At 42.1% G+C, this 18,129-nt stretch overlaps 7 non-coding genes across 7 annotated transcripts; all 7 read left to right on the top strand.

The window, feature by feature from the left end:
* The first annotated feature begins 227 nt into the window (after positions 1 to 227).
* On the top strand, positions 228 to 334 carry LOC126279350 (U6 spliceosomal RNA). Its single transcript, XR_007550834.1, has one exon. It is a non-coding gene; the product is annotated as a U6 spliceosomal RNA (small nuclear RNA).
* A 2,477-nt stretch (positions 335 to 2,811) lies between these two features.
* LOC126279349 (U6 spliceosomal RNA) lies at positions 2,812 to 2,918 on the top strand. The gene has a single exon (XR_007550833.1). It is a non-coding gene; the product is annotated as a U6 spliceosomal RNA (small nuclear RNA).
* A 2,477-nt stretch (positions 2,919 to 5,395) lies between these two features.
* Positions 5,396 to 5,502, top strand: LOC126279348 (U6 spliceosomal RNA). The gene has a single exon (XR_007550832.1). It is a non-coding gene; the product is annotated as a U6 spliceosomal RNA (small nuclear RNA).
* Positions 5,503 to 7,979: 2,477 nt separating this feature from the next.
* LOC126279347 (U6 spliceosomal RNA) lies at positions 7,980 to 8,086 on the top strand. Its single transcript, XR_007550831.1, has one exon. It is a non-coding gene; the product is annotated as a U6 spliceosomal RNA (small nuclear RNA).
* Positions 8,087 to 10,563: 2,477 nt separating this feature from the next.
* On the top strand, positions 10,564 to 10,670 carry LOC126279346 (U6 spliceosomal RNA). The gene has a single exon (XR_007550830.1). It is a non-coding gene; the product is annotated as a U6 spliceosomal RNA (small nuclear RNA).
* A 2,477-nt stretch (positions 10,671 to 13,147) lies between these two features.
* On the top strand, positions 13,148 to 13,254 carry LOC126279345 (U6 spliceosomal RNA). Its single transcript, XR_007550829.1, has one exon. It is a non-coding gene; the product is annotated as a U6 spliceosomal RNA (small nuclear RNA).
* A 2,476-nt stretch (positions 13,255 to 15,730) lies between these two features.
* LOC126279344 (U6 spliceosomal RNA) lies at positions 15,731 to 15,837 on the top strand. Its single transcript, XR_007550828.1, has one exon. It is a non-coding gene; the product is annotated as a U6 spliceosomal RNA (small nuclear RNA).
* Positions 15,838 to 18,129: the final 2,292 nt, after the last annotated feature.

Raw genomic sequence — 18,129 nt, 5'->3', positions numbered from 1 at the left:
GCGAGAGCAAACGACTCTACGATCTAAGTTTTACACCCAAAACTGCCAAATCTACAGTTGACAGAGCTGCCACTTACTAAGAACGACACCTCGCAGTAATTAGTTCACAAATTAGCACTCGGCAGGCCTTGTGTTCCTCGCCAGAGCTGTGTAAACCTACGTCCAAGCCGAACCATGTTTGACGCGACGCCATAACTATATATACAATTTCAGAGGGCTCCTCGAATGTACTCGCTTCGGCGGTACATATACTAAAATTGGAACGATACAGAGAAGATTAGCATGGCCCCTGCGCAAGGATGACACGCAAAATCGTGAAGCGTTCCACATTTTTTTTCGCAATCTCACTCTCTCATGCCTCACATCAGCTGCTAATACCATCAGCCAACTACACAAGTTTCGCTTCATATCTGCACCCACTTGTCACAAACTATGCTCTCCATTTACGCAGTTCTCCTCCACTTTCTTTCATTCACAACAGAACATGACAAAACTGGCAATAAACCTATCCCTTACATCACCAATGCACATCTAAAATGTCACTCTAATAACAAGTCAGCAAGCACACCAAAACCACAAGTACATGTCACTAGCACCCCTTCAACACAAATCACAGCCAGGCTAAGCCTAGCACAGGCAAAAGCCTCTTCTCTTCCTCAGTATCACACTCAGCTGTCACAGCATCTCTTGCTACTGTCTCAATCATGTCATTTCATAACACACACCTACTGCCACACACAACATTTGGAAACCTTACACCAACTTTACACAAGATAGCTGCATGTTCCAAATCTTTCTCACTCACATACTTTCACTTAGACTACTGCTTAAATACACTCTAGCGCTCTAAAATTAGCTTGCATTACCTAATATTTATTTTTCTCTAACGCCTACAAAGCTTCTGGTGCCTGTAAGCCACTATCACATACTGTCTGCACACAGACCCACAATATTTATCTTTATTCATCTTCATGGCTGCAGCTGATGCCATAATTGTTTGAGCAGCATAAACAAACATGTGAAGGAAGGTGTATCATTCATCATTAAGTGTGCAAGCTACCCCTTTACAGGAAGTTTATGTAACATTATGTTTCAAGTAACTTTCCTAGTGGCCTTGCTATCCAGCTGCAGCCTCATAATACAGACTGCAGGTGACACCTCATCAGGTTCTTAACTGAAGCATATCTGCCTGTGTAATAAGCCACTGCCCTTCACCTAAAAACCAACTATTACTGCAAATGTGTGGTGCATCAGCATGTCATGTACAAATTTCACTGGTGTGACCCACAAAGTATTTTCCCACATGTCTGGCAATCTGCCATTACATACAGTTACTTAAATAAATTCCAAAAGTGTCAGCCAATGAATACCACAACACTGAAGTGTTTAGACAGCAGACCAGTATGCTAATATTAACATATAGCATTTAGATGTGAGACTCTACTATTTTGACAGCACTTTGAATCCCATCAATGTGATACAAGTCGATGGTGTTCACAATTGCAGCTGATGCACCTCTCATCCTGTGTCTAGGAGAAAGATTGCACAAACTCTGCATGCAATATTCATCATGTTACATACACAGAAGCTCTACCACATAAGCAGATACAGAGCCAGTCAAGACACAAAACACTAGCAAGCTTCAAGATTTCAGGAATAGACAACTACATCACAAACCAGTTGGTGTCACATTGACACCAGTAGCTACTCAGTTATTAACTGCTTTCAAATACTAAATCTATCACTCTTTGTTCTGCACTAGCAATTCTTCCTGCAATAACAACATTCACCAACCTGGATTACAGCTGATTGACATTTCACAGGAACATAACTACAGCTACTAACACAATGCTAACCTGGTTTCTCTTACCACATGTCCCCTCGATATTTTAGGCTCATTCACACACCTCAATCACAGTGTTTCACTGTTGTCAAGTAGACCTGCCCTGTGTACACCTGGATCAACACAAATATATCACCTGGTATTGTACTGAAAACGGAACTATGTCCATCATTCCTACTACTATCTCACACAAGTCGCATTAACCCATCCATGCCCTAGTAATGACCTACACTGCTGTGTTTCAAAGTGTGCAATACGAATGCTGTTTTTAATGGTTTGTGAGGCTACTGTGTCTCTTCTTGCAGTCACTATTGTCTTCTGGCGCCATTGGATGAATAGAACCATGCTTGGTCTCTGTGGAGTTCCTCAGTAATTTACATGGTCACAGGCTGTGTCTTCTTGTGTTGTACTTGATGTGTGAGTTAAAAGTTGCATTGCATATGAGCACTCTGTAATTAAATCGATAGGTATCGTAAGAAAGTACCACTGCAAGAGTAATGCAATTTGTGTTAGCAGTGAAGACAGTTTGGCCAAAATATTCGCTTGTTTTGAGAGTCTTGAAGACCTGCTACCTGCTCCAGTCAGAGTCATTTATCCCACACATTAGAGAAGTGTGTTTCATACGTATGCCTATAAGACACTAAACTCGGGATGTGAGAACATGGCGACAATAGCTGCCAACACGTCTTGCTGCCGCCTAGCGGCAGCTGTGTGAAACTGCTGCTGCTCTGGGTGGATGGTGCGAGAGCAAACGACTCTACGATCTAAGTTTTACACCCAAAATTGCCAAATCTACAGTTGACAGAGCTGCCACTTACTAAGAACGACACCTCGCAGTAATTAGTTCACAAATTAGCACTCGGCAGGCCTTGTGTTCCTCGCCAGAGCTGTGTAAACCTACGTCCAAGCCGAACCATGTTTGACGCGACGCCATAACTATATATCCAATTTCAGAGGGCTCCTCGAATGTACTCGCTTCGGCGGTACATATACTAAAATTGGAACGATACAGAGAAGATTAGCATGGCCCCTGCGCAAGGATGACACGCAAAATCGTGAAGCGTTCCACATTTTTTTTTCGCAATCTCACTCTCTCATGCCTCACATCAGCTGCTAATACCATCAGCCAACTACACAAGTTTCGCTTCATATCTGCACCCACTTGTCACAAACTATGCTCTCCATTTACGCAGTTCTCCTCCACTTTCTTTCATTCACAACAGAACATGACAAAACCGGCAATAAACCTATCCCTTACATCACCAATGCACATCTAAAATGTCACTCTAATAACAAGTCAGCAAGCACACCAAAACCACAAGTACATGTCACTAGCACCCCTTCAACACAAATCACAGCCAGGCTAAGCCTAGCACAGGCAAAAGCCTCTTCTCTTCCTCAGTATCACACTCAGCTGTCACAGCATCTCTTGCTACTGTCTCAATCATGTCATTTCATAACACACACCTACTGCCACACACAACATTTGGAAACCTTACACCAACTTTACACAAGATAGCTGCATGTTCCAAATCTTTCTCACTCACATACTTTCACTTAGACTACTGCTTAAATACACTCTAGCGCTCTAAAATTAGCTTGCATTACCTAATATTTATTTTTCTCTAACGCCTACAAAGCTTCTGGTGCCTGTAAGCCACTATCACATACTGTCTGCACACAGACCCACAATATTTATCTTTATTCATCTTCATGGCTGCAGCTGATGCCATAATTGTTTGAGCAGCATAAACAAACATGTGAAGGAAGGTGTATCATTCATCATTAAGTGTGCAAGCTACCCCTTTACAGGAAGTTTATGTAACATTATGTTTCAAGTAACTTTCCTAGTGGCCTTGCTATCCAGCTGCAGCCTCATAATACAGACTGCAGGTGACACCTCATCAGGTTCTTAACTGAAGCATATCTGCCTGTGTAATAAGCCACTGCCCTTCACCTAAAAACCAACTATTACTGCAAATCTGTGGTGCATCAGCATGTCATGTACAAATTTCACTGGTGTGACCCACAAAGTATTTTCCCACATGTCTGGCAATCTGCCATTACATACAGTTACTTAAATAAATTCCAAAAGTGTCAGCCAATGAATACCACAACACTGAAGTGTTTAGACAGCAGACCAGTATGCTAATATTAACATATAGCATTTAGCTGTGAGACTCTACTATTTTGACAGCACTTTGAATCCCATCAATGTGATACAAGTCGATGGTGTTCACAATTGCAGCTGATGCACCTCTCATCCTGTGTCTAGGAGAAAGATTGCACAAACTCTGCATGCAATATTCATCATGTTACATACACAGAAGCTCTACCACATAAGCAGATACAGAGCCAGTCAAGACACAAAACACTAGCAAGCTTCAAGATTTCAGGAATAGACAACTACATCACAAACCAGTTTGTGTCACATGACACCAGTAGCAACTCAGTTATTAACTGCTTTCAAATACTAAATCTATCACTCTTTGTTCTGCACTAGCAATTCTTCCTGCAATAACAACATTCACCAACCTGGATTACAGCTGATTGACATTTCACAGGAACATAACTACAGCTACTAACACAATGCTAACCTGGTTTCTCTTACCACATGTCCCCTCGATATTTTAGGCTCATTCACACACCTCAATCACAGTGTTTCACTGTTGTCAAGTAGACCTGCCCTGTGTACACCTGGATCAACACAAATATATCACCTGGTATTGTACTGAAAACGGAACTATGTCTATCATTCCTACTACTATCTCACACAAGTCGCATTAACCCATCCATGCCCTAGTAATGACCTACACTGCTGTGTTTCAAAGTGTGCAATACGAATGCTGTTTTTAATGGTTTGTGAGGCTACTGTGTCTCTTCTTGCAGTCACTATTGTCATCTGGCGCCATTGGATGAATAGAACCATGCTTGATCTCTGTGGAGTTCCTCAGTAATTTACATGGTCACAGGCTGTGTCTTCTTGTGTTGTACTTGATGTGTGAGTTAAAAGTTGCATTGCATATGAGCACTCTGTAATTAAATCGATAGGTATCGTAAGAAAGTACCACTGCAAGAGTAATGCAATTTGTGTTAGCAGTGAAGACAGTTTGGCCAAAATATTCGCTTGTTTTGAGAGTCTTGAAGACCTGCTACCTGCTCCAGTCAGAGTCATTTATCCCACACATTAGAGAAGTGTGTTTCATACGTATGCCTATAAGACACTAAACTCGGGATGTGAGAACATGGCGACAATAGCTGCCAACACGTCTTGCTGCCGCCTAGCGGCAGCTGTGTGAAACTGCTGCTGCTCTGGGTGGATGGTGCGAGAGCAAACGACTCTACGATCTAAGTTTTACACCCAAAACTGCCAAATCTACAGTTGACAGAGCTGCCACTTACTAAGAACGACACCTCGCAGTAATTAGTTCACAAATTAGCACTCGGCAGGCCTTGTGTTCCTCGCCAGAGCTGTGTAAACCTACGTCCAAGCCGAACCATGTTTGACGCGACGCCATAACTATATATACAATTTCAGAGGGCTCCTCGAATGTACTCGCTTCGGCGGTACATATACTAAAATTGGAACGATACAGAGAAGATTAGCATGGCCCCTGCGCAAGGATGACACGCAAAATCGTGAAGCGTTCCACATTTTTTTTCGCAATCTCACTCTCTCATGCCTCACATCAGCTGCTAATACCATCAGCCAACTACACAAGTTTCGCTTCATATCTGCACCCACTTGTCACAAACTATGCTCTCCATTTACGCAGTTCTCCTCCACTTTCTTTCATTCACAACAGAACATGACAAAACTGGCAATAAACCTATCCCTTACATCACCAATGCACATCTAAAATGTCACTCTAATAACAAGTCAGCAAGCACACCAAAACCACAAGTACATGTCACTAGCACCCCTTCAACACAAATCACAGCCAGGCTAAGCCTAGCACAGGCAAAAGCCTCTTCTCTTCCTCAGTATCACACTCAGCTGTCACAGCATCTCTTGCTACTGTCTCAATCATGTCATTTCATAACACACACCTACTGCCACACACAACATTTGGAAACCTTACACCAACTTTACACAAGATAGCTGCATGTTCCAAATCTTTCTCACTCACATACTTTCACTTAGACTACTGCTTAAATACACTCTAGCGCTCTAAAATTAGCTTGCATTACCTAATATTTATTTTTCTCTAACGCCTGCAAAGCTTCTGGTGCCTGTAAGCCACTATCACATACTGTCTGCACACAGACCCACAATATTTATCTTTATTCATCTTCATGGCTGCAGCTGATGCCATAATTGTTTGAGCAGCATAAACAAACGTGTGAAGGAAGGTGTATCTTTCATCATTAAGTGTGCAAGCTACCCCTTTACAGGAAGTTTATTTAACATTATGTTTCAAGTAACTTTCCTAGTGGCCTTGCTATCCAGCTGCAGCCTCATAATACAGACTGCAGGTGACACCTCATCAGGTTCTTAACTGAAGCATATCTGCCTGTGTAATAAGCCACTGCCCTTCACCTAAAAACCAACTATTACTGCAAATCTGTGGTGCATCAGCATGTCATGTACAAATTTCACTGGTGTGACCCACAAAGTATTTTCCCACATGTCTGGCAATCTGCCATTACATACAGTTACTTAAATAAATTCCAAAGGTGTCAGCCAATGAATACCACAACACTGAAGTGTTTAGACAGCAGACCAGTATGCTAATATTAACATATAGCTTTTAGATGTGAGACTCTACTATTTTGACAGCACTTTGAATCCCATCAATGTGATACAAGTCGATGGTGTTCACAATTGCAGCTGATGCACCTCTCATCCTGTGTCTAGGAGAAAGATTGGACAAACTCTGCATGCAATATTCATCATGTTACATACACAGAAGCTCTACCACATAAGCAGATACAGAGCCAGTCAAGACACAAAACACTAGCAAGCTTCAAGATTTCAGGAATAGACAACTACATCACAAACCAGTTTGTGTCACATTGACACCAGTAGCAACTCAGTTATTAACTGCTTTCAAATACTAAATCTATCACTCTTTGTTCTGCACTAGCAATTCTTCCTGCAATAACAACATTCACCAACCTGGATTACAGCTGATTGACATTTCACAGGAACATAACTACAGCTACTAACACAATGCTAACCTGGTTTCTCTTACCACATGTCCCCTCGATATTTTAGGCTCATTCACACACCTCAATCACAGTGTTTCACTGTTGTCAAGTAGACCTGCCCTGTGTACACCTGGATCAACACAAATATATCACCTGGTATTGTACTGAAAACGGAACTATGTCCATCATTCCTACTACTATCTCACACAAGTCGCATTAACCCATCCATGCCCTAGTAATGACCTACACTGCTGTGTTTCAAAGTGTGCAATACGAATGCTGTTTTTAATGGTTTGTGAGGCTACTGTGTCTCTTCTTGCAGTCACTATTGTCTTCTGGCGCCATTGGATGAATAGAACCATGCTTGGTCTCTGTGGAGTTCCTCAGTAATTTACATGGTCACAGGCTGTGTCTTCTTGTGTTGTACTTGATGTGTGAGTTAAAAGTTGCATTGCATATGAGCACTCTGTAATTAAATCGATAGGTATCGTAAGAAAGTACCACTGCAAGAGTAATGCAATTTGTGTTAGCAGTGAAGACAGTTTGGCCAAAATATTCGCTTGTTTTGAGAGTCTTGAAGACCTGCTACCTGCTCCAGTCAGAGTCATTTATCCCACACATTAGAGAAGTGTGTTTCATACGTATGCCTATAAGACACTAAACTCGGGATGTGAGAACATGGCGACAATAGCTGCCAACACGTCTTGCTGCCGCCTAGCGGCAGCTGTGTGAAACTGCTGCTGCTCTGGGTGGATGGTGCGAGAGCAAACGACTCTACGATCTAAGTTTTACACCCAAAACTGCCAAATCTACAGTTGACAGAGCTGCCACTTACTAAGAACGACACCTCGCAGTAATTAGTTCACAAATTAGCACTCGGCAGGCCTTGTGTTCCTCGCCAGAGCTGTGTAAACCTACGTCCAAGCCGAACCATGTTTGACGCGACGCCATAACTATATATACAATTTCAGAGGGCTCCTCGAATGTACTCGCTTCGGCGGTACATATACTAAAATTGGAACGATACAGAGAAGATTAGCATGGCCCCTGCGCAAGGATGACACGCAAAATCGTGAAGCGTTCCACATTTTTTTTCGCAATCTCACTCTCTCATGCCTCACATCAGCTGCTAATACCATCAGCCAACTACACAAGTTTCGCTTCATATCTGCACCCACTTGTCACAAACTATGCTCTCCATTTACGCAGTTCTCCTCCACTTTCTTTCATTCACAACAGAACATGACAAAACTGGCAATAAACCTATCCCTTACATCACCAATGCACATCTAAAATGTCACTCTAATAACAAGTCAGCAAGCACACCAAAACCACAAGTACATGTCACTAGCACCCCTTCAACACAAATCACAGCCAGGCTAAGCCTAGCACAGGCAAAAGCCTCTTCTCTTCCTCAGTATCACACTCAGCTGTCACAGCATCTCTTGCTACTGTTTCAATCATGTCATTTCATAACACACACCTACTGCCACACACAACATTTGGAAACCTTACACCAACTTTACACAAGATAGCTGCATGTTCCAAATCTTTCTCACTCACATACTTTCACTTAGACTACTGCTTAAATACACTCTAGCGCTCTAAAATTAGCTTGCATTACCTAATATTTATTTTTCTCTAACGCCTACAAAGCTTCTGGTGCCTGTAAGCCACTATCACATACTGTCTGCACACAGACCCACAATATTTATCTTTATTCATCTTCATGGCTGCAGCTGATGCCATAATTGTTTGAGCAGCATAAACAAACATGTGAAGGAAGGTGTATCTTTCATCATTAAGTGTGCAAGCTACCCCTTTACAGGAAGTTTATTTAACATTATGTTTCAAGTAACTTTCCTAGTGGCCTTGCTATCCAGCTGCAGCCTCATAATACAGACTGCAGGTGACACCTCATCAGGTTCTTAACTGAAGCATATCTGCCTGTGTAATAAGCCACTGCCCTTCACCTAAAAACCAACTATTACTGCAAATCTGTGGTGCATCAGCATGTCATGTACAAATTTCACTGGTGTGACCCACAAAGTATTTTCCCACATGTCTGGCAATCTGCCATTACATACAGTTACCTAAATAAATTCCAAAAGTGTCAGCCAATGAATACCACAACACTGAAGTGTTTAGACAGCAGACCAGTATGCTAATATTAACATATAGCATTTAGATGTGAGACTCTACTATTTTGACAGCACTTTGAATCCCATCAATGTGATACAAGTCGATGGTGTTCACAATTGCAGCTGATGCACCTCTCATCCTGTGTCTAGGAGAAAGATTGCACAAACTCTGCATGCAATATTCATCATGTTACATACACAGAAGCTCTACCACATAAGCAGATACAGAGCCAGTCAAGACACAAAACACTAGCAAGCTTCAAGATTTCAGGAATAGACAACTACATCACAAAAAAGTTTGTGTCACATTGACACCAGTAGCAACTCAGTTATTAACTGCTTTCAAATACTAAATCTATCACTCTTTGTTCTGCACTAGCAATTCTTCCTGCAATAACAACATTCACCAACCTGGATTACAGCTGATTGACATTTCACAGGAACATAACTACAGCTACTAACACAATGCTAACCTGGTTTCTCTTACCACATGTCCCCTCGATATTTTAGGCTCGTTCACACACCTCAATCACAGTGTTTCACTGTTGTCAAGTAGACCTGCCCTGTGTACACCTGGATCAACACAAATATATCACCTGGTATTGTACTGAAAACGGAACTATGTCCATCATTCCTACTACTATCTCACACAAGTCGCATTAACCCATCCATGCCCTAGTAATGACCTACACTGCTGTGTTTCAAAGTGTGCAATACGAATGCTGTTTTTAATGGTTTGTGAGGCTACTGTGTCTCTTCTTGCAGTCACTATTGTCTTCTGGCGCCATTGGATGAATAGAACCATGCTTGGTCTCTGTGGAGTTCCTCAGTAATTTACATGGTCACAGGCTGTGTCTTCTTGTGTTGTACTTGATGTGTGAGTTAAAAGTTGCATTGCATATGAGCACTCTGTAATTAAATCGATAGGTATCGTAAGAAAGTACCACTGCAAGAGTAATGCAATTTGTGTTAGCAGTGAAGACAGTTTGGCCAAAATATTCGCTTGTTTTGAGAGTCTTGAAGACCTGCTACCTGCTCCAGTCAGAGTCATTTATCCCACACATTAGAGAAGTGTGTTTCATACGTATGCCTATAAGACACTAAACTCGGGATGTGAGAACATGGCGACAATAGCTGCCAACACGTCTTGCTGCCGCCTAGCGGCAGCTGTGTGAAACTGCTGCTGCTCTGGGTGGATGGTGCGAGAGCAAACGACTCTACGATCTAAGTTTTACACCCAAAACTGCCAAATCTACAGTTGACAGAGCTGCCACTTACTAAGAACGACACCTCGCAGTAATTAGTTCACAAATTAGCACTCGGCAGGCCTTGTGTTCCTCGCCAGAGCTGTGTAAACCTACGTCCAAGCCGAACCATGTTTGACGCGACGCCATAAGTATATATACAATTTCAGAGGGCTCCTCGAATGTACTCGCTTCGGCGGTACATATACTAAAATTGGAACGATACAGAGAAGATTAGCATGGCCCCTGCGCAAGGATGACACGCAAAATCGTGAAGCGTTCCACATTTTTTTTTCGCAATCTCACTCTCTCATGCCTCACATCAGCTGCTAATACCATCAGCCAACTACACAAGTTTCGCTTCATATCTGCACCCACTTGTCACAAACTATGCTCTCCATTTACGCAGTTCTCCTCCACTTTCTTTCATTCACAACAGAACATGACAAAACTGGCAATAAACCTATCCCTTACATCACCAATGCACATCTAAAATGTCACTCTAATAACAAGTCAGCAAGCACACCAAAACCACAAGTACATGTCACTAGCACCCCTTCAACACAAATCACAGCCAGGCTAAGCCTAGCACAGGCAAAAGCCTCTTCTCTTCCTCAGTATCACACTCAGCTGTCACAGCATCTCTTGCTACTGTCTCAATCATGTCATTTCATAACACACACCTACTGCCACACACAACATTTGGAAACCTTACACCAACTTTACACAAGATAGCTGCATGTTCCAAATCTTTCTCACTCACATACTTTCACTTAGACTACTGCTTAAATACACTCTAGCGCTCTAAAATTAGCTTGCATTACCTAATATTTATTTTTCTCTAACGCCTACAAAGCTTCTGGTGGCTGTAAGCCACTATCACATACTGTCTGCACACAGACCCACAATATTTATCTTTATTCATCTTCATGGCTGCAGCTGATGCCATAATTGTTTGAGCAGCATAAACAAACATGTGAAGGAAGGTGTATCTTTCATGATTAAGTGTGCAAGCTACCCCTTTACAGGAAGTTTATTTAACATTTTGTTTCAAGTAACTTTCCTAGTGGCCTTGCTATCCAGCTGCAGCCTCATAATACAGACTGCAGGTGACACCTCATCAGGTTCTTAACTGAAGCATATCTGCCTGTGTAATAAGCCACTGCCCTTCACCTAAAAACCAACTATTACTGCAAATCTGTGGTGCATCAGCATGTCATGTACAAATTTCACTGGTGTGACCCACAAAGTATTTTCCCACATGTCTGGCAATCTGCCATTACATACAGTTACCTAAATAAATTCCAAAAGTGTCAGCCAATGAATACCACAACACTGAAGTGTTTAGACAGCAGACCAGTATGCTAATATTAACATATAGCATTTAGATGTGAGACTCTACTATTTTGACAGCACTTTGAATCCCATCAATGTGATACAAGTCGATGGTGTTCACAATTGCAGCTGATGCACCTCTCATCCTGTGTCTAGGAGAAAGATTGGACAAACTCTGCATGCAATATTCATCATGTTACATACACAGAAGCTCTACCACATAAGCAGATACAGAGCCAGTCAAGACACAAAACACTAGCAAGCTTCAAGATTTCAGGAATAGACAACTACATCACAAACCAGTTGGTGTCACATGACACCAGTAGCTACTCAGTTATTAACTGCTTTCAAATACTAAATCTATCACTCTTTGTTCTGCACTAGCAATTCTTCCTGCAATAACAACATTCACCAACCTGGATTACAGCTGATTGACATTTCACAGGAACATAACTACAGCTACTAACACAATGCTAACCTGGTTTCTCTTACCACATGTCCCCTCGATATTTTAGGCTCATTCACACACCTCAATCACAGTGTTTCACTGTTGTCAAGTAGACCTGCCCTGTGTACACCTGGATCAACACAAATATATCACCTGGTATTGTACTGAAAACGGAACTATGTCCATCATTCCTACTACTATCTCACACAAGTCGCATTAACCCATCCCTGCCCTAGTAATGACCTACACTGCTGTGTTTCAAAGTGTGCAATACGAATGCTGTTTTTAATGGTTTGTGAGGCTACTGTGTCTCTTCTTGCAGTCACTATTGTCTTCTGGCGCCATTGGATGAATAGAACCATGCTTGGTCTCTGTGGAGTTCCTCAGTAATTTACATGGTCACAGGCTGTGTCTTCTTGTGTTGTACTTGATGTGTGAGTTAAAAGTTGCATTGCATATGAGCACTCTGTAATTAAATCGATAGGTATCGTAAGAAAGTACCACTGCAAGAGTAATGCAATTTGTGTTAGCAGTGAAGACAGTTTGGCCAAAATATTCGCTTGTTTTGAGAGTCTTGAAGACCTGCTACCTGCTCCAGTCAGAGTCATTTATCCCACACATTAGAGAAGTGTGTTTCATACGTATGCCTATAAGACACTAAACTCGGGATGTGAGAACATGGCGACAATAGCTGCCAACACGTCTTGCTGCCGCCTAGCGGCAGCTGTGTGAAACTGCTGCTGCTCTGGGTGGATGGTGCGAGAGCAAACGACTCTACGATCTAAGTTTTACACCCAAAACTGCCAAATCTACAGTTGACAGAGCTGCCACTTACTAAGAACGACACCTCGCAGTAATTAGTTCACAAATTAGCACTCGGCAGGCCTTGTGTTCCTCGCCAGAGCTGTGTAAACCTACGTCCAAGCCGAACCATGTTTGACGCGACGCCATAACTATATATACAATTTCAGAGGGCTCCTCGAATGTACTCGCTTCGGCGGTACATATACTAAAATTGGAACGATACAGAGAAGATTAGCATGGCCCCTGCGCAAGGATGACACGCAAAATCGTGAAGCGTTCCACATTTTTTTTCGCAATCTCACTCTCTCATGCCTCACATCAGCTGCTAATACCATCAGCCAACTACACAAGTTTCGCTTCATATCTGCACCCACTTGTCACAAACTATGCTCTCCATTTACGCAGTTCTCCTCCACTTTCTTTCATTCACAACAGAACATGACAAAACTGGCAATAAACCTATCCCTTACATCACCAATGCACATCTAAAATGTCACTCTAATAACAAGTCAGCAAGCACACCAAAACCACAAGTACATGTCACTAGCACCCCTTCAACACAAATCACAGCCAGGCTAAGCCTAGCACAGGCAAAAGCCTCTTCTCTTCCTCAGTATCACACTCAGCTGTCACAGCATCTCTTGCTACTGTCTCAATCATGTCATTTCATAACACACACCTACTGCCACACACAACATTTGGAAACCTTACACCAACTTTACACAAGATAGCTGCATGTTCCAAATCTTTCTCACTCACATACTTTCACTTAGACTACTGCTTAAATACACTCTAGCGCTCTAAAATTAGCTTGCATTACCTAATATTTATTTTTCTCTAACGCCTACAAAGCTTCTGGTGGCTGTAAGCCACTATCACATACTGTCTGCACACAGACCCACAATATTTATCTTTATTCATCTTCATGGCTGCAGCTGATGCCATAATTGTTTGAGCAGCATAAACAAACATGTGAAGGAAGGTGTATCTTTCATGATTAAGTGTGCAAGCTACCCCTTTACAGGAAGTTTATTTAACATTTTGTTTCAAGTAACTTTCCTAGTGGCCTTGCTATCCAGCTGCAGCCTCATAATACAGACTGCAGGTGACACCTCATCAGGTTCTTAACTGAAGCATATCTGCCTGTGTAATAAGCCACTGCCCTTCACCTAAAAACCAACTATTACTGCAAATCTGTGGTGCATCAGCATGTCATGTACAAATTTCACTGGTGTGACCCACAAAGTATTTTCCCACATGTCTGGCAATCTGCCATTACATACAGTTACCTAAATAAATTCCAAAAGTGTCAGCCAATGAATACCACAACACTGAAGTGTTTAGACAGCAGACCAGTATGCTAATATTAACATATAGCATTTAGATGTGAGACTCTACTATTTTGACAGCACTTTGAATCCCATCAATGTGATACAAGTCGATGGTGTTCACAATTGCAGCTGATGCACCTCTCATCCTGTGTCTAGGAGAAAGATTGCACAAACTCTGCATGCAATATTCATCATGTTACATACACAGAAGCTCTACCACATAAGCAGATACAGAGCCAGTCAAGACACAAAACACTAGCAAGCTTCAAGATTTCAGGAATAGACAACTACATCACAAACCAGTTGGTGTCACATGACACCAGTAGCTACTCAGTTATTAACTGCTTTCAAATACTAAATCTATCACTCTTTGTTCTGCACTAGCAATTCTTCCTGCAATAACAACATTCACCAACCTGGATTACAGCTGATTGACATTTCACAGGAACATAACTACAGCTACTAACACAATGCTAACCTGGTTTCTCTTACCACATGTCCCCTCGATATTTTAGGCTCATTCACACACCTCAATCACAGTGTTTCACTGTTGTCAAGTAGACCTGCCCTGTGTACACCTGGATCAACACAAATATATCACCTGGTATTGTACTGAAAACGGAACTATGTCCATCATTCCTACTACTATCTCACACAAGTCGCATTAACCCATCCATGCCCTGGTAATGACCTACACTGCTGTGTTTCAAAGTGTGCAATACGAATGCTGTTTTTAATGGTTTGTGAGGCTACTGTGTCTCTTCTTGCAGTCACTATTGTCTTCTGGCGCCATTGGATGAATAGAACCATGCTTGGTCTCTGTGGAGTTCCTCAGTAATTTACATGGTCACAGGCTGTGTCTTCTTGTGTTGTACTTGATGTGTGAGTTAAAAGTTGCATTGCATATGAGCACTCTGTAATTAAATCGATAGGTATCGTAAGAAAGTACCACTGCAAGAGTAATGCAATTTGTGTTAGCAGTGAAGACAGTTTGGCCAAAATATTCGCTTGTTTTGAGAGTCTTGAAGACCTGCTACCTGCTCCAGTCAGAGTCATTTATCCCACACATTAGAGAAGTGTGTTTCATACGTATGCCTATAAGACACTAAACTCGGGATGTGAAAACATGGCGACAATAGCTGCCAACACGTCTTGCTGCCGCCTAGCGGCAGCTGTGTGAAACTGCTGCTGCTCTGGGTGGATGGTGCGAGAGCAAACGACTCTACGATCTAAGTTTTACACCCAACACTGCCAAATCTACAGTTGACAGAGCTGCCACGTACTAAGAACGACACCTCGCAGTAATTAGTTCACAAATTAGCACTCGGCAGGCCTTGTGTTCCTCGCCAGAGCTGTGTAAACCTACGTCCAAGCCGAACCATGTTTGACGCGATGCCATAACTATATATACAATTTCAGAGGGCTCCTCGAATGTACTCGCTTCGGCGGTACATATACTAAAATTGGAACGATACAGAGAAGATTAGCATGGCCCCTGCGCAAGGATGACACGCAAAATCGTGAAGCGTTCCACATTTTTTTTTCGCAATCTCACTCTCTCATGCCTCACATCAGCTGCTAATACCATCAGCCAACTACACAAGTTTCGCTTCATATCTGCACCCACTTGTCACAAACTATGCTCTCCATTTACGCAGTTCTCCTCCACTTTCTTTCATTCACAACAGAACATGACAAAACCGGCAATAAACCTATCCCTTACATCACCAATGCACATCTAAAATGTCACTCTAATAACAAGTCAGCAAGCACACCAAAACCACAAGTACATGTCACTAGCACCCCTTCAACACAAATCACAGCCAGGCTAAGCCTAGCACAGGCAAAAGCCTCTTCTCTTCCTCAGTATCACACTCAGCTGTCACAGCATCTCTTGCTACTGTCTCAATCATGTCATTTCATAACACACACCTACTGCCACACACAACATTTGGAAACCTTACACCAACTTTACACAAGATAGCTGCATGTTCCAAATCTTTCTCACTCACATACTTTCACTTAGACTACTGCTTAAATACACTCTAGCGCTCTAAAATTAGCTTGCATTACCTAATATTTATTTTTCTCTAACGCCTACAAAGCTTCTGGTGCCTGTAAGCCACTATCACATACTGTCTGCACACAGACCCACAATATTTATCTTTATTCATCTTCATGGCTGCAGCTGATGCCATAATTGTTTGAGCAGCATAAACAAACGTGTGAAGGAAGGTGTATCTTTCATCATTAAGTGTGCAAGCTACCCCTTTACAGGAAGTTTATTTAACATTATGTTTCAAGTAACTTTCCTAGTGGCCTTGCTATCCAGCTGCAGCCTCATAATACAGACTGCAGGTGACACCTCATCAGGTTCTTAACTGAAGCATATCTGCCTGTGTAATAAGCCACTGCCCTTCACCTAAAAACCAACTATTACTGCAAATCTGTGGTGCATCAGCATGTCATGTACAAATTTCACTGGTGTGACCCACAAAGTATTTTCCCACATGTCTGGCAATCTGCCATTACATACAGTTACTTAAATAAATTCCAAAGGTGTCAGCCAATGAATACCACAACACTGAAGTGTTTAGACAGCAGACCAGTATGCTAATATTAACATATAGCATTTAGATGTGAGACTCTACTATTTTGACAGCACTTTGAATCCCATCAATGTGATACAAGTCGATGGTGTTCACAATTGCAGCTGATGCACCTCTCATCCTGTGTCTAGGAGAAAGATTGCACAAACTCTGCATGCAATATTCATCATGTTACATACACAGAAGCTCTACCACATAAGCAGATACAGAGCCAGTCAAGACACAAAACACTAGCAAGCTTCAAGATTTCAGGAATAGACAACTACATCACAAACCAGTTTGTGTCACATTGACACCAGTAGCAACTCAGTTATTAACTGCTTTCAAATACTAAATCTATCACTCTTTGTTCTGCACTAGCAATTCTTCCTGCAATAACAACATTCACCAACCTGGATTACAGCTGATTGACATTTCACAGGAACATAACTACAGCTACTAACACAATGCTAACCTGGTTTCTCTTACCACATGTCCCCTCGATATTTTAGGCTCATTCACACACCTCAATCACAGTGTTTCACTGTTGTCAAGTAGACCTGCCCTGTGTACACCTGGATCAACACAAATATATCACCTGGTATTGTACTGAAAACGGAACTATGTCCATCATTCCTACTACTATCTCACACAAGTCGCATTAACCCATCCATGCCCTGGTAATGACCTACACTGCTGTGTTTCAAAGTGTGCAATACGAATGCTGTTTTTAATGGTTTGTGAGGCTACTGTGTCTCTTCTTGCAGTCACTATTGTCTTCTGGCGCCATTGGATGAATAGAACCATGCTTGGTCTCTGTGGAGTTCCTCAGTAATTTACATGGTCACAGGCTGTGTCTTCTTGTGTTGTACTTGATGTGTGAGTTAAAAGTTGCATTGCATATGAGCACTCTGTAATTAAATCGATAGGTATCGTAAGAAAGTACCACTGCAAGAGTAATGCAATTTGTGTTAGCAGTGAAGACAGTTTGGCCAAAATATTCGCTTGTTTTGAGAGTCTTGAAGACCTGCTACCTGCTCCAGTCAGAGTCATTTATCCCACACATTAGAGAAGTGTGTTTCATACGTATGCCTATAAGACACTGAACTCGGGATGTGAGAACATGGCGACAATAGCTGCCAACACGTCTTGCTGCCGCCTAGCGGCAGCTGTGTGAAACTGCTGCTGCTCTGGGTGGATGGTGCGAGAGCAAACGACTCTACGATCTAAGTTTTACACCCAAA

This window comes from Schistocerca gregaria, chromosome 6 (genome assembly GCF_023897955.1).
Source record: "Schistocerca gregaria isolate iqSchGreg1 chromosome 6, iqSchGreg1.2, whole genome shotgun sequence".
Taxonomy (NCBI): Eukaryota; Metazoa; Arthropoda; class Insecta; order Orthoptera; family Acrididae; genus Schistocerca; species Schistocerca gregaria.
The sequence above is the reverse complement of the archived record's forward strand: the minus strand, read 5'-3'. Positions and strand labels throughout refer to the sequence as shown.